This window comes from Cryptomeria japonica, chromosome 11, assembly GCF_030272615.1.
Source record: "Cryptomeria japonica chromosome 11, Sugi_1.0, whole genome shotgun sequence".
Lineage (NCBI taxonomy): Eukaryota > Viridiplantae > Streptophyta > Pinopsida > Cupressales > Cupressaceae > Cryptomeria > Cryptomeria japonica.
Genome location: NC_081415.1, coordinates 293,743,201 through 293,760,569, shown reverse-complemented (window position 1 = coordinate 293,760,569; position 17,369 = coordinate 293,743,201).

The window sequence follows — 17,369 nt, the reverse complement described above, 5'->3', positions numbered from 1 at the left end:
AAAGGTTAAACCAAATTGGTGGAATGATGAGGAGTACTATGAATTTCATAAGAGAAAAGGTCATAAAATAGGAAATTGTCATCGGCTGAAGAACATCATACAAGATCTTATTGATAGAGGAGACATTGAGATTGAAGATCACTCATTCGATCAAGAACATGAAATGTTTAAAGAACCATTCCCAAAACATGACAAGGGAAAAGCTAAAGCCAAAGATGACCAAACCAACTATACCAGAGCATCCTATAACTATGATTCAACTATCAATCACATTTCGATGGACAATTATGTCTCTACCATTATCATCAAGGACAAAACGCCGAAGAATTCTACCCAAAGACCCAAGATTGTCCTAAAAGGCATTAGATCTTCTTCCAAACATACCTCTAAATGTAATGTTACAACTCATCAAGGTAAATTCACTTTGGAAGGTGCTCCAGTTAAAAACATCACTTCCTCATCAACCAAACTTGAGTATGACCTTGTAGAACAGTTAGGGAAGACACCCGCACTTATCTCCATCCTTGAGCTCTTATGCATATCCCCTACACATAAAGCCATTCTTGACAAAATCTTGAGAGACACTTCTATTCCTACTGATCTGAACGTGGACTAGTTTCAAGCCATGGTGGGATACCTTTCCATTCCACACTCCCTTACATTCACAGAAGTTGATGATGCCTCTGTGAGCCAACCACATAATGCTTCTTTACACATTGAAGCCTTCCTACACAAACATCGAATAAAATGATTCCTGATAGATGGAGGAGTTGGTCTCAATATATATACTTTGAACACAATAATACAATTGGGATATTCAGACAAAGTTGTGAATGCTACAAATAAAATTACCATCAAGGCATATGATGATGAAGAGCGCTCATCCAAAGGCATGATCACCTTACCTCTCAGAGTTGGGCTAGTTACAAAAGATGTGGTTTGTCAAGTCCTAGACCTAGATCTCACATACAACATATTGCTAAGATGTCCATGGATTCATGAAATGAGAGCTATTCCCTCAACATATCATCCATGTATCAAGTTTCCACACAATGGAGTTGAAGTGATCATCAAAGTTGATCCTAACCCATTCATATATTACAACATTTTGTGACTTAGATCAGAAATAACAATCCCAATCAATCGAGAAGTGGTTCCTTCTTCAGCATATGTGGATCCAGAATCCTTGAAAGCTTCTACATCAAAATAGGCAGAGATCAAAGAAAAGTTCAAGATTAAAGACATGGGATGTGGTGAGTATATCTTTCATGTTGATTGACTCCCACTATCTCCTAGGACATTTAGTCAACACGAACAATCTATAAACAATTTGCAATGCCAAGGAATTGGGTATGAACCACCTAGTGTTGTGGCTACTAAGTCTGAATGTAAATCTCCTCTAGTGGTGCAAGAAGCTCTTGATATCAATAATCCTAAGAGTGGTTCCAACAAAGAATCTATTGAGTGTATCGCTAGCCCTCTTGAGAACTCACATAGCTCTACCATTTCATCTACTCATTCCATTTCCACTCCACTTCCAGACTTGGATCAACAAGAATTACAAAAGCCCTTACTCTTTGGGGATCAAAAATCAAGCTTTGAAAAGAAAAATCTAAAAGTCAAAAATAAAGAAAAGTCCTTTAGTCCAAATCAAAATCAAAATCTATTGGACTCTACAAAAATCAAATTCAAGGATAGAAATTCTATGAACAAAAAAGAACAAGAGATGATCTCCCCTAATATCAAAATAACTGGGGGCAAAAGTTCTAAAATTTCAAACCAAAAAGCATACTTGTTGATCCTAAGTTTCCATCATGTTATCCTACTTTCACTTATTGTCGCATTCATAAGCCTTCATAACTCATCCACTTGTTCCACACATCCTTTTCGTTCTAGCGATACATCATGGACTTTTAATGGAGCTTCCTCGAGGGACTTTGTTGTCAAGGATGCCCAAACTTCTTTAGGTGACATGCATACGGGCCTGTGTAGTCCACACACTAGTAATTCTATCTCAATTCCTTTATCAAGGAAGACGGTCACTCAAGCTATACATAATTCAGTCAAGGAATGACGCAAATACAATCATAAGGTAAAGCCTTATACATTTGAGGTGGGTGACTTAGTTCTCAAGGAGAATCCAAGAAATTAACAAGACAGAGAGAAGAAGGGAAAATTTGAACCAAATTGGCTTGGTCCTTACATCATTATAGCAGCCTTTGGATCTGGTGCATATCAACTTTCCACTCCAGATGGTGAACCTTTGGAGGATCCTATCAACAACATGCACCTTCGCAGGTTCTACACATAGCTCTTTAGAATATCCTAATATCAAAAAATCAAAAAATCAAAAATACCAAAAAAAAAAATCATAAACATAAAAAAATCGTTACTTGGTGAAAACCTGGCAAACAGGCACCTTGTGACACAAAAAAAAATTAAATTTTTTTTTTTTAAAATAAAAAAAGTAAAGAAAAACATTTCGTCCAATGGTGAAAACCACTTCGGTGGCACCCTGGGCAAGTACCATGGTGAAAACCGGGTCCTCAGCGCCATGTGTGGAGACATTGCTCCTCCCTCCTTTAGGATTCACTTTCATCCTTTCACTTTGCACACACTCACAACCTATTCATTCATAATAAACTTAGCCATTCCCATCATGGCTTGTTATTGATATACTCAATATTGGTTAGCCATTCATAATAACATTCCTTTTCACCCCTTTCCATCCATAATAAATCAGCTCCTATCTGTGGCTAAGGAAAATCCTGCGTATAGTGATGGGTGTGGAACTGAGAACATCACACGTTTTGAGGAGTACAATTTCTTCCAGTTTTCTTCAGTCTATCCACACACAATCCACAATAAAGTAGCACTTGCATCACTGATCCATAATAAAGTTTCATCTTCTCCGCAATAAAGTATCAGTTTCATGGATTTAGTCAGTTTCAGATGAGACATAGTAGCAACAATGGACTTTCAACAAATCAAATCTTTCAACAGACTCATACAACATTATGGCTCAGTGCTATCTATCATTTTTGTGAAAGTAAACATTGTGACCACAATCAAATAGACTTATACAAGTGACAAGAGACACTCAACTTGAGGACTACAATGGATGGTGGTGTCGAGTCTTGGTTTTTCGTTTTTTTTTATCTTGTTGGTGACATATCTTTTAGCTTTTCCAAGATGTCTCTGACTAAAGATTTTATCTCTAGGATGTCTTTGACTAGAAAGGCGAGGATGGGGTATCGTCACCTACTTTTCTTTGTTGTCTGTGGATTGTCTCTTAGTAATGCTATGACTTGTCCAAGGATATGAGGACATTGAGGGTCTAGTATGAATTGGGGCATTCCTTGTTTGCGACTGTCTAATCTCCATGCAAATGGGTACAATGACTTTCTAGGTCGAACATATATCTGGATTGTCATAACCTATTTGCCATAATAAAGCTCAATGATGATAACGCACAAGAAGTTTTTTCACTTTCATATATTCTATCTTTCATCCCCCTTTCTTGATTGACCTCCATCATCTCTGAGTCCATGTAGCCTGTTATCACACGACTGAGTATAATGACACACCAAAAATATTTGCATTTCATGTAGTTTTGCACCTGCATTATCATATATTAGCATTTCATACATACATATAGATATCACAATTACATCACATCCTGCATACAACACATGTTAGCACATTTTACATTTTCATCCTGAAAGTAATCATTTGCATTATCATATTCATCTACATTTCATACATTCACATTCACATATGCATAACATATAAAACATAAAAGAACAAAAATAGTGCATTGCATCATGTATGTATTTACATCTATATCATAAGCATCACATAAAAATATACACCACATAGGTACACATGCATATAGCTTCCACAAAGATGAATCATCTCATATATATATCAAAAATCATAAGTATCATGATACAATGAGGTCAAAATACATATAGCTACAAAATTACCCAAAGGTGTCTAAATCATCATAAAAAATGGTACAAAACTGATACATAGGGAGCCCTCTAAGGCTATGATGAACTCCCTCCCTTGGAGCCAGCTGGCCTCGACGGAGTCTGATCCCTAGAAGGACCCACCCTAGGATCATCTCTCCTATCCCCTCTATCTAGTGGTGGTGGAGGACCCATGACCCACCACTTGATGCTTGTCTCTTGTCTCTCCCTCCAATGGTTGTTGTAGTCTGTGATGGTCTCTGTAAGCTCCTAGCCCACTGATCTGGTGGCACCACTCCATAGTACATGTCTCTCCAGTAGGCTATCTTCTCCCCTACCCACAGAACATAGGCATATCTGGCCCTTGCATCCTTTGTTTCTTGTCTCCCTACCCTCCGTGTTGTCTCAGCCTCTGTATAGCACTGAATAGCCCAATCCCTCGGTTGTCTCCTAAGTCTAGTTGCATCCCTCTCCAGATCCTAGATCTCATCTTCTTGTATCTAGCAGATCTCCCTCAAGGATAGAATCTCATCCTCTTCCCCCACCCCACTGCCAACCCTCATGTCACTCTATCCAAACAGAGCAATCCACTAATCACTCTTGCCAACACTGCTAGTAGCGCTAAACCTATCCGTGTCATGGTATCCCAAGCCACATGTCCAACCCTCATCTCCAGTCCTGGATCCTAAAACACTCATCTCAATGCATCCTTGTCTCCTTCTCGATCATAAGGAACTAACTCCCCATTGATCGGTATTCACAGTATCCTGTATACATCCTCTAAGGTGACTATCATCTCACCCATCAGCAAATGAAACGTGCATGTCTCTAAGTGCCATCTCTCAGCTAATGCAGTAAGAAACCCCATGTTTACCTGAAAATTAGGCACATACAGAATATTTTGTAGCCCCATAGCCTGAACTATTGCTCTCTCCTCGAGTGCTAGCTCTGGTCGTAAGCTCTAAGTCGAAGGGAATCTCTCCCGTGATTCTAGCATTGGTAGGTCCTATTGCAGTCAAGAAAATCAATTGTGTCAATCCTAGTGGTACTCCCTATTCATCACAAAGTGTTGTTTTTTATCTTAGTGCTTATATCTATCACATGGCATTCTATCCTAGTGGCACTCCATGTTCATCACAAAGTGATGCTTCCTATCCTAGTGGCATTCCCTGTTCATCACAAAGTGCTACTTTGATCTTATCTTTAGGGAACCTGCTTGAGTGCATCCTCTTGAGTAGCTTATCCAATTGACAACGTATGTTCTATCACAGAATTGTCAATTTCAGCCTGATCCTATTGACAAAATATGTTCTATCATAGAATTGTCAATTTCTATGGTACTCCCTATTCATCACAAAGTGCCTTGATCTATCCTATCCTGGGGATTCTTCTTGAGTGTATCCTCTTGAGTAGTTTCTTGATTGGCAACATATGTTCTATCACAGAATTATCAATCCTAGCCCTATCTGCTATCCTAGTCTTCTCTAGAGGACCTGCTTGAGTGTATCCTCTCAACAGATTATCCAATCGACAACGTATGTTCATCACAGAACTACCGATTTGGCCTTGAAGACACATACACACTCGCATTGAACACACACGTTGTTGAATTCATAGACGTGTTTGGCACAAACACAAACGTGCCTATCCTACCTAGACGCACTTGGCACCAACACAGATAAGCCTTAGCATTTTTTTCCCCCGCTTGACATTTTTCTAGACATATCTAAAATGCATTTATTTCTCTACCTAGCATGCATTTATGACAACAATTAATGCACCAAAGTACAAGGAAGTTTTGTGGTACTCACCAGCTCTCCTGCATCTGCTGGCCTCTAATATCGGCGAATGCGATCAAATCTATGGACCAATGCCATTGTTGTTGACTGCTAACTGCTCTTTTCTCTCTCTGCACTTTGATCTCTTAGACGTGTGGATGACAATGAGGATGTGTTCCCTCGTAGTCTATCTTATAGACTACCCTAGCCCTAGTCTCCTGGGTCAGTCTTCTTTATCTCGTGACTCTGTCACTCTATCCTATCTGGTCAGTCCATTCTAGCCTTTCTTTCTTATCGAGAGATTGTCTGCGATCTTTTCAGACATTTTCATCCAATCTCTCAAGGGGGCATATCATTCCCATCTTGGGGAAACTTTGTATCAATTCATCTTATATCTTCTTTGAAACAACACGACAAGCTGCATTGTCTCAAAGAGGGGCAAAATGTAGACACCTAAAATTGTCTTGTCTAATTAAATAAATATTTTTATTTATTTAATTACTTTAACCTAATTCTTCTATTAATTGAATAAATATTTATTTATTTAATTAATTCATTTATCCTCTTCTAGCCTTATTTCTCATTTAAATAAATACATTTATTTATTTAAATTATCCTTTTCTAAATTAAATAAATATCTTATTTATTTAATTGATCCCACTTCTTCTATTAATTAATTAATTAAATCTTTATTTATTTAATTAATTTATTAGTCTTTTCTACGAATGACACATGTCATTCATCTCTTAATTCCTACACTACCTACCCTCTCATTATTTTATTATTTCTTTTACCTACCCTCTAATCATAGCCGACCATTTATCTTTTACACCTCTCAATCTTATCCTTCCATTTCTTATAGTGTCTTCTATATAAGGAGATGCTTCCTTCATTATCAATCCTAATCATGCTAATCATTCTAATCATACTAATCAAGCCTTCAAGCATTCTAGCATTCAAACTTTCATATGCGATCAAGCCTACTTGCAACCACATTTATGTTCTTTGTTGAGCTCTTGTGCACATATAAAATCTGAGAGCAAATATATCAAGCAAGATCAATGGAGATAGGAAGAATGGAGATCCAATCCCTATTGGACATGTGATGGTATAATCTTTGTGATTTCATTTCATTTGCATTGTCTTAGGTAATCTTCATATGTTATGGTGGATCTTTGTTGTTGTTAGACTAGGGTTTTGTGGTTGAATCTATTTAGTCTTTCAACATTGTTTATCCACTTTCACCATAAACAGTATATTATGTAATTTTTAGTATATGTATCATGTAATTTTTAGCTAACATAAGATAATTGAATTACATGTGCAGAAGCCTGAACCCCTTTGATGAGGATCCTGCATAGTCTCATGGATCGATAGGTATAAGTCAAAACACCCTATAGAAATAGTTTATTTTTTTTAAATTACTAGGAAACAAACTTCCTTAGTTCATCAAACCTCGACATTAGTAGCAAATATAATACAGTTATCAACACTTGAGGCCCCAGTTGGACTTATTCAATTTGTAATCTCAAAGTCAACTTCAGGGCCGACTTCTTCATCAACATTACCCTCATTTACAAAATATCTCTCTCATTACCAACTAACTCTCTCATTTGATGGAGTGTAGGTACCACCAAATAGGTATTTGTTAGATGTGTCTTCCTCGAGTGAGGGAAATGTAGGAATAGTCAACAAAATTGAGACATGTAATCGGTCTAAAATAGGGAGATCAACTAGAGGTCAAAAGATTAGAAGAAAATTTAATAAATGCATGGAATTTTTCCTTTCTCAAGGGGGGTCATGTTCTTATGATGATGAGACCAAAGGCGACATCGAGGTGCCCTTGAGGTACAAACATCTAGAGAAACAATGGGTACCTAAGGAACTTCCTCCAATAAACACCGATTTTTGTGTTAACAAGAGGATATATCGCATAGCACCTTCATCGTTACATGGTTTGGGCCTATTTTCCATGGATGACATAAAGGTCTTATAAGAACTTATTGTCTTTTTCTTTAGTTCTATATAGTTTTTTAATGCATCTTGGATTTGCAAGTGCATCATAATTTGCATCCTCTAACGGATTTCCCTACTACTTGCATCCTTGAAAGTGCATGCAACTTTGCAAATGAATCACTATTTTTCCATCACCAAAATAGTATAACACACAACCTTTTTGCACAAAGATCTAGAGCAGCAATCATCAATTATAGACAATTATAACAGAGAACTGATTTTCACAATGAAAGAATCCATAACACCATTTGCAAATAAAGGAACTGGCTTTGTATTAATCTGAAAATAATGTATTGTTCTTTAGTACAAAAAGAAAAATTGTTCTTCACTTTTTTTTAATCTATTTTCTCCTACCAAAAAACTCCCCTATCAAATTATTACATTGAATATTATATAACATATCAAAAGGTCATGCCTTTTGATCCAAGTCTTTTGAAAACAAAAGAGAACTAACAACTAATCACTTAGTTAAACACAAATGCACACTAGTTAGATGTGCTATATGCTTCTCATTGTATCTGGTATCACAATAATGGATGGTGTCTTGGGCTTCTACTTCCATCAAAACCATGCTCTCTATGAAGTTCGCCACCTTTTCAACATCTTGGTCTTCTGCTACTTTCAGTGCACTCTGGAGTATATGTTGGCAGTCACAGGTCCAACCCACCTTTTCCTTTTGTTCTCCATTATTGCTGAGCAATGAAGGAATACTATTTTTTTTTTCATCGAGGAAGGTTGCTCCTTCTACTCTCAACTCCTCTAGGTATTCTTTGTGAGCCTTTATCAAATCTTCACAGTTCTATATATCAGTAGGCTGTCTCTCATCCCTATTTTACTGTTCCAGGATTTTCTCATGTAGCCGCTTATCCAACCACTCATGTTATTCTATGATAGTGTGGTTCTTGATGTATATATCCCAGTATTTATCTATCCATGTCATCATATTAGTGAATCTTTTTTGAATCAGGGCTAACATGGTTTCACTTTTTGTTATCTTCAACTGGTCCTACAGTTGATAGTTTTCTTCCTTCAATTGATCAGCATTGGTTTGGGGTTGGGAAGATTCACCCTATATTAACAATCTTTGTGGCTCCCCATGTTTCATTATTTCTCTAAGTCGATCAATATTTGTTCTCATTTTTACAATTTCAAGCTTATTTGATTCATTTTCTTTCACCAAGAATTGAATTTGTTCTTTGTTCAGTTTGGCTATGTTTACTCATAAACATGTTGTCATCATGGGGTCTGCCTCTCCAACCTGTAAGGTCATAATGTACCCAAAGGCCTTCTAAGTATCAATAACCATAGGCTTTTTACTCGAAGGATATAGTGACCATATTTTCATGGCATGCTTGTCAGGGTTGTATAGTGATCCCATATACACTTGGATCACACCCTTAGAAGATAATTTGTGCTTGGTACCAATATCATGGAGAAAACTATCAAATATCAAGGCTGACATATCCCACCTAGGAAAAATCAAAACATCGGCATCCTTTAGAAGCTTCCTCCCCTTTTCAGGAGTCATTAGAGTCATTTCTTGTGCTACTGTATTTTCTAAGGTGACTGATAATTGCCTTTCATTAGAGGTATTGATCTCATCGACATTTTCTCTTATTGCTTTCCCTTTTATCCTATATAAAAATGACATGAACTCAAGAGATGCTCTGAAATCATCATCAAATATTCTCTGAAGATGATATGTTTATAGTCTTTTTCTCCTTAGCCTTTTGTTCAACATCTCCATTGTGATCATCTATAGCCACTTCAGCATCCTTTTCATCCATATTTCTTTTCAAGTCATCTTTTAGATACAGGATGTGTTCATAGGCACCTAGTTTCTACCTTTTTCTCATCAAATGAATATACCCCTCTAGGTCAAAGCCTTTTCTTGGTGCTCCCAATTCCATGTTATAATGAAACAATTTGTTCCATGCAAGCTCTTGTCCTTCTCTTCCATTTCCAAAAAATTCTCCTATGCATAGAGTCCCAGGCAGAAATGATTGCTTATCATGTGAAACAAGATGCATAGAATTTGATTCCCCCATAAGGCTTATGATATCCAGATTTGGGAACTATTTTAGGAAACAATAGTGGGGCATCTTCAAAGCCATAAACCCTTATCATGGTTACATCAGAGAAGCAGTACCAATCTCCCCAATTGCGTTTGACAGTTTTTGGTCCCCCAAAGTCTACAGGCCTCAAGAATCTCTTTAAATCTTATGAAAGTGCAGAGTGGTAAGGATAACTATAAAACCTGTAAAGTGTTTTAACAAAATATTCTTCAAAATGAATGTAATTAGATCTGATAAATATGCAATCCCATATTGAAGTCTATAATTGGATTGGTAGAGAATGGTTGTTACCATCATATCTTCTTATCTTCATCTTTGCAGGCCATAGACCCATCTTGTGCCCATAGAATAGCACCATATGCATAAGTAGGGAATAGTGCGAGAAGTGAATTTTTGTAGAGTCCCTCTGGATGGTTGTGAGTCCAAGGACAAGTTGTTTTGCCACAAATTTTGCATACTCAAATTCTCTAGCTTTCTATGATTGAATGTTTGTTGCAATGACCACAAATTCAATTCTCATGAAATATGGAGTATCTAGCCCCAGTGCTTGTCCTACTGAATAATATGTGTATTTGAAGTAGTCCTTGAATAGATTTACATGAAATGTCATACTTTCCTCTGTTTCCAATGGGACCTCAGGATTCAACAAATGAAATGGTAATCTCCACCCAACATAAGTGGCATCCAATCTTCTGTATTCCTCCACCAAATTTTCAAGAATGATGTGATGGTCATAAAATCTAGGCATATCAAAAACCTTAGAAACTGCTTCTCGTGACATGAAGAAACAAGGATTTCCATCTCAGTCACATATTTCTCTTTTGTTTGGATTAAAATTTAGTGCTAACAATTCTAGGAGATCAATATTAACAAAGGCATTTGGGACTATAATTTTTCCCACACCTAACTGCCAAGGATTGCAGATGGGTTTTGGGTTCTCTCATCTATGATAGTGAAACAAAAACAAGTCATATCCCTTGATGGTTGTGTACACATCTCCCACATCAGTGTAATTATCCTCTAATTTCAACTCTACAAATCTCTTGGGCTTTGGGGTGGAACTTGGCAGTTGATCTAGCAAGTCTTGATTTAGTTTTCTATCTTCATCCTTAGTTTTAGGACTTGTTTCACCTATTTTTTGTTTCCTTCCCTTACCCTTTCTTGTTTCCCCTCTCTGTCTCTTTGCAGCACCACTAGGGTTTTCCATTTCAAAGGCAATTTAATAGACTATTTGAAACAATACTAGGGGAATCGATCAAAGCACTTACTCGCCGTTGTCCAATGTGACTTCAACCTACCTCAATATCATCTCAAAGTCTCTATAATTCTGAATGCAATGTTCTCCTAAATACACTTCTCAGAAAGCATCTTTCGTGCAACAATAAATGTGCCTTAACTTTGTGAATCAATGTGCCATCTTTTTGAAATTTGAATTTCCTGATGATGTAGGATATCGGCTTAACTCATTTCATCACTACTCCAAATTTGGTGCTTTTCTAACAAATTAGTTGCCATAGATAAATATGGTTATATTAGTAGCCGTCTGCCTCTTGTGTCATTTCAACTTGAGCTATCTCGACAAGTAATCTTCAATTTGTTTTATTTTTTATCTGTTTGTACATATAATGTCTCGATCGGCGTCCATCGATATTGTTTTAACTATTGGCATACCCAAAGTTCATTTTCCCGACACTACAAGTTATCCTGATAAGGGTTTTATCCTTCTCCCGTCTGATATTGGGTTGTTTGTTTTGTGAATGTCAGATCAAGATAACTTTCCCAATGTTGTTTCATTTGTAAAGCATTTTGGATAACTTCATTGATCAGAGCAATTTTTATGTGTTATTCTGCTTATGTAAGTTATCCCGAATACCTCTTAAGAAGTTCTTTATCAGAATTGCCTTTACCATCAACGAAGCAGAAAGATGCTATCTCATCTTTATAAGTTATACCAATATAGATACTTAGAAGAGGATGCATTATTGGAGTGTCTTATTTTGATGTTATTAGATATATTCATTATCGGGATAGGATGTTCTATCAGCCTTTTGATGATCCTATTACTCTGATTTTTATCAACTTCGCCAATAAGGGTATAATTCTCTGTATCACCATAGATTGCACCGATATCCATCTTCCAACCGCAGGTGTATAGTCGGGATAGTTTCCCCGATACCACCTTGTTTTCATGTCATCGAGATACTTCTCACTAGTTGGAATGTCTCTAATATGTTATTCTGAATTCACAGATTATCCCGATAAGCTCAAATGACACTTATGCTTATACTTTCTTCATCGAGACAACTTCACCTCATCGCTATTGCGAAATGTTTCTATTCCACCCTTGTTAATTATTCTGACATGCTTCTCAATATTGGCGTTCGGTATACCTATTCCAATTACCTCCTTCAATACTGGCATTACTAGATCAGGTTAGCTATCTTGATATACTAGAACCAACAAGCACCATTATAATTGGCATGCGCATTATTTATTTTTAGTAAAAATAAAGCACCGTCGGAATTCCAACTTCCTCCCAACTTTACACCAATGACCAAACCGTCGGACAAAAAACATCCTCGGCGGTGCATAGTTCCTAATTGGCATTGGAATGCTAAATCCAATTGACGAAACATCCGATGAGGAGTTTGTATGTCCGACGAAACTCTATTGTCGGATGCTCATCGTAATCCTCACCCGTGCAAGTTCCTAGAAGGCATCGGCATTCCGACGTCCATCTGATGACTATGCTTTACACCCAACAACATTATCTCATTTGATGAGTGGTCATGGCCATCGTTGAAGAGTTCAGGATGTCATTGGAATTCCGATGTTAGATGGTAGCATCAAAATGACGGACGAAAAGTTTTCAACGACTTTGTTTGTCGGCAGTCTGACAAAAAATAGTCGATATTCCGACAATAGGCCATCGAAAATCAACCCCAAATGTACTAGTGCTTGCTTCAGAATCTATCATTGGCAAGCTTCAATAACCCAATAACTTCATCCTTAGAGATGATTGAAGATAGATTTACTAGTACATATTCCTTAATTCAATCATCTTCTAAACTAGATGTGTGCCTTCTCGCATCCAAAATGTCATACATTCTTTTAGAAATTATAGATGCAAGTTCTATTAATATCTTACTATAAACATCCATATATTCTATAACTGCTTCTTCAACTACCCTTTGATCTTTATCATCAAAGTTTTCTTAATATGTAGACACATTATTCAGATTCCCATCCTTAAGAATTTCATCAATTAACTCCTTCAAAGTCAATGGGGGCACTATTTCAAATGTGCCTTCAATCTTACCGGATTTCAAAGCAGCATCTATCTCAAATTTCTTCTTCTTTCTTGCTCTGACTTTTCTGAATGATTCACTTTTTGGTCTTGGTTTCTTTGTTTGCTGAACTCCACCGGTTTGTGGCTTCTTCACCACTCTTGCATAGGTGGTTGTTTTTTTCACCTCTCTCATTGCTTCATCAGATTTTATCTCTACATCCTCAACAATGGCAACAACATATACTCTTTGAGGTTTCTCCTTCTTCCTCTTCTCTGCCCCACTAGTTGATGATGTTGATTATGATTTGGGTGGAGGAATGGGCTTGTGCACACTGGAAGTAGGTGTAGATTGAGATTTTCTTGGCTTGGCCTGCTTCGAAGGGGTGGAAATAGGTTCAGACTTCTTGTGCTTCGCCAAGTCTTCCTCCTTTAGTATATTTTGTTCTCTATCCTTTTGCACAACCCCTTAGATATGTCCATTTGTTCTGCTGACTCCTCTACCTCTTTCCTTACTTTCTTCTTCCTAGTAGGTCCGATAAACTTCTTGTGCAAATCAACATCTTTATCTTGATAAGTATCGAACCTTTCTTCCTTATCATCTATCGGTTGACTCAACAAATGTTGAGCATATGCATCAAGTATGGTAGCATCCACTTCATACCCCATGGGCATGATCTAGACAGTTCTTGGCTCAAGTTCCTCCATAAGACATTGGTCCTTATCAACCATGAAGAAAATGGTTTTCTCATACTTCTCTATAATTTATTTAGGGAGCATTTCCCTACTGTGCATTGTGGCTTGAAAAGATTTGAAATAACCCCACAAAGTGGATTTTTGAGAAATAATATCACCTAAACCCTACAATCCTTCCTTGATCTGAATGGCCACCAGTTTATCATATTCCTACTAAATCTTTCCAATACTAGGGATTTAATAATTACAGTGCCAATAAAATAATCAAGGATCTAAACCTGAATACATGCTTCTTGTCTTGCTTAATATTCTTCAAGTTTCTTAATAACTCACTAAGAAGAACTAAACAAAGAGCATACCTCTTTCCTTCCTTTACTATCTCATAAGCTACAATATGGTCATGCCAAATACAAAATTCCACCTACTGGATTGATATACCTTATATTCAATCACCATCGAGGAAAATCTAACATCATGCTCTATGATGTCATTGATCGGCTATCATACTGAGATCTGGTAACCTTTTTTACCATTGTATTATGTACTTTCCTTAGTCTAGAGACCTCACTAGTTTCATTTAAATAGGTAAATGCTTCAATAGCTTGCTTGGTGATATTATAAGGTCAGCCCATCCACATGAATTCATCATGAATTCGGTTCAGAATGTATCGGATCCATTCGGGTTCATCGAACACCGAGAAATGAGTAAATTGGATGAAACCCTTGTAGTGCAGTGACTTGAATTTTGGCTTTAAATTTCCTAGACTATCCATCATGTGCTTGTTGTAAAGTGATAACATATCTGCATTCCCAAGCTCTTAAATTTTGCAATGGATATATACCCTAATATCTTCATTGTGAAGTACACTATATGGGATAGAAGAAAATGCACCTTCTAGATCATCTTCAATGGATTTGAATGGGTGCCTCTTGAACACGGGCCTTTCCCTCAGTAATTTCAACCACCAATGGAGTCGCAACACCAAATACAGATGCCATTTAAATATGGATATGAAAAGATAGCTTTGTAAATGAAAAACGCCTTTTGATTCTCAACTGGGTGCAAGAAATCGCTAATTGATCGATACAGGCTCGGATTTAGCTGCTAAAAATCTTTCACTCTGTTGCTCTGCTCTTCTATCGTGTTTGTATTGTGAAGAATGAGCTATTGAAATGCCTTTTTATCCATCAAAAACCTAATTTTAAGTTGTAATAAATGCACAACCCTAATGACTTCTGGATACACTATTTTTCATAAGTTCATTCACCGAATTATCAAACCACCATGAAATCTTTTGGACAACATCAGGAAAACTAATCTCCATCATCTACAACCATCCTTGACCAGTTACGTATCTCCAAAAGGGGGTTTTAAAGATCTGCAGGATAATATCCCCCTAAGGCCAAAATGCCTTAGTTACCGGATGAGATTCATACACCGGAATTAGGTGTGGAGTCATTTTGAACAATAGAATCTTCTTCTTTACCCACATCTTCTTATGTTGATATCTGATCTCTGATCTCTTCCACCTTAGTTTTTCCCTTTTCATCTAATTTATTGTTGCCTACCGGAGGATTCCTGCTTCTGCAATATCTTCCAAATATGACTAAGTTTGTTGCAAGTATAACAGACAACAACTCTTTGCACAGGTCTAAAATTCATCTGATTTGGTCTCATACTACACTGATTAGAGATATGTCCAAACATCCCACAAGCATAACATCTCTTATTCTGAAAGTTGTTTATCACTGTTTTGCACATGTTTGACTTGTGACCGAAATTGTTGCATATGAAACATTGATCGGTAAAGTTAGAACCATTGTTCATCACATTATTCATCATCCCATTATTCATCCTACTTCTACATTGACTCACCATGTGATTGAATTTACCACAAACAAAACATTTACCATTGAATTTATAGGCATTAAGTTGTCTTACCGAAAATTTCTTGTTCTTTTGTTGATGATTGCTTTCACCAGAACTAAAGGATTCTCCTTTCTCAAATCCAAGTCCTCGCATACATTTCCTATGTCTCCAACTTTCCAGCATCTCATCCAACCGGGTTGAACTAGCTTTGAATTTTTCTTTGTACGCATTAGTAGTAGTCAGCTCATCTCTCAGAATTATGATCTACCTTTCAAGTTATTGTCCATCATTCTTTGTTTGCACCAATTCAAGCTTCAACTGATCATTCTCATATGTCAATCTGCAACATTCATCAGATCTATCCTTTAGTGAATGAGTTAGGATTACTTCATTCTTCTTCCTTTCTTCAATCTCCTTGGTCAACTTCATTACAATAGATTACATTTCATTTTTCAGAACTGCATTCTCCCTAGCCAACTTCTCACATTCATTTGTCTTGTCTTGTAGGGCTTGATTATCAATGGTTTGTTATTCTTTCTCCTTCAAATTATCCATCAAATCCTTTCTCTTCTCTCTTGATGTTCTCACTTGATCTTTCAATGTCTCAATGAAATCTTCAACTACATTTAGATTTCTTTTCAGGGAACTCACTTCTTTTCTAGTTGCATCGAGATCTTCAAGTGCCACACTAAGTTGTCTCTGCAAATCAAAGTCCATTGATTCAATCTTTTAGATCTTCCTCAAGTTGTTAGGCTTCTTCTGAGGTACTAGGCTTTGATACCAATTTTTGGACTCAGTGAACACTAATTCACCCCCCCCCCCCCGCTCTTAGTGTTCATTGATTCCAACATCTTCTTGTATATCATTCACATCTACTTCACATCAATTCACATACACTTCATACATCAACTCATACAACCACACATCTATATATACAAGATCATTCATTAAAACCCTCAACTAGGTTAACCACATATATAATATACAATATTACATGAATTAGGCTACTTGGACCAATAATACCAAATTTGGTCCACTCCAGGAGATAAAAGGGACCCAAACACATCACAACACATCCTTAAGTAATTCTAATGAACCACACACACTAATACACCCTCCAAAGTCAATATCAGATGGAATGTGTAGATAAACAATAAAGCACATTAAGCAATGGGCCCAAAATAATCCTTTAGTAAAAAGTACACAATGTGGATCTACACAAGCCACAGTAAGACCCATATCAACATCAAAGCTCAACCTCCAATGCATATCCAAACCAAAGGAGCATGGTCCAAACAAGTTACCACAGAGGATTCACTTAGTGAAGCTGGGTTATAGCATGTGCATTCATGACATACTAAAGAATCCCCCTATTTTCAAAAAATATTGCCCTAAACTCCTTTTTTGTCACCCCCTCCCAATACACAACCCAAATTAAAAGCCCCCCTATTTTCACCAAATATTGTATTTTTTCATAACCAAAATTAAAAACCCCCTATTTTTATCAATAGGTAATATATTGCACCCTCATTTTTGGGATATTAAACCCCCCAATATGAATGCACGTGATATAATATTGCCTAGCCAATGAATACCCCGTGCAAGATATACTACTTCAATTAGCTAGAAACCAAACTAGCTAACAACACTAAACACAAAACAACATAACTTCACTTT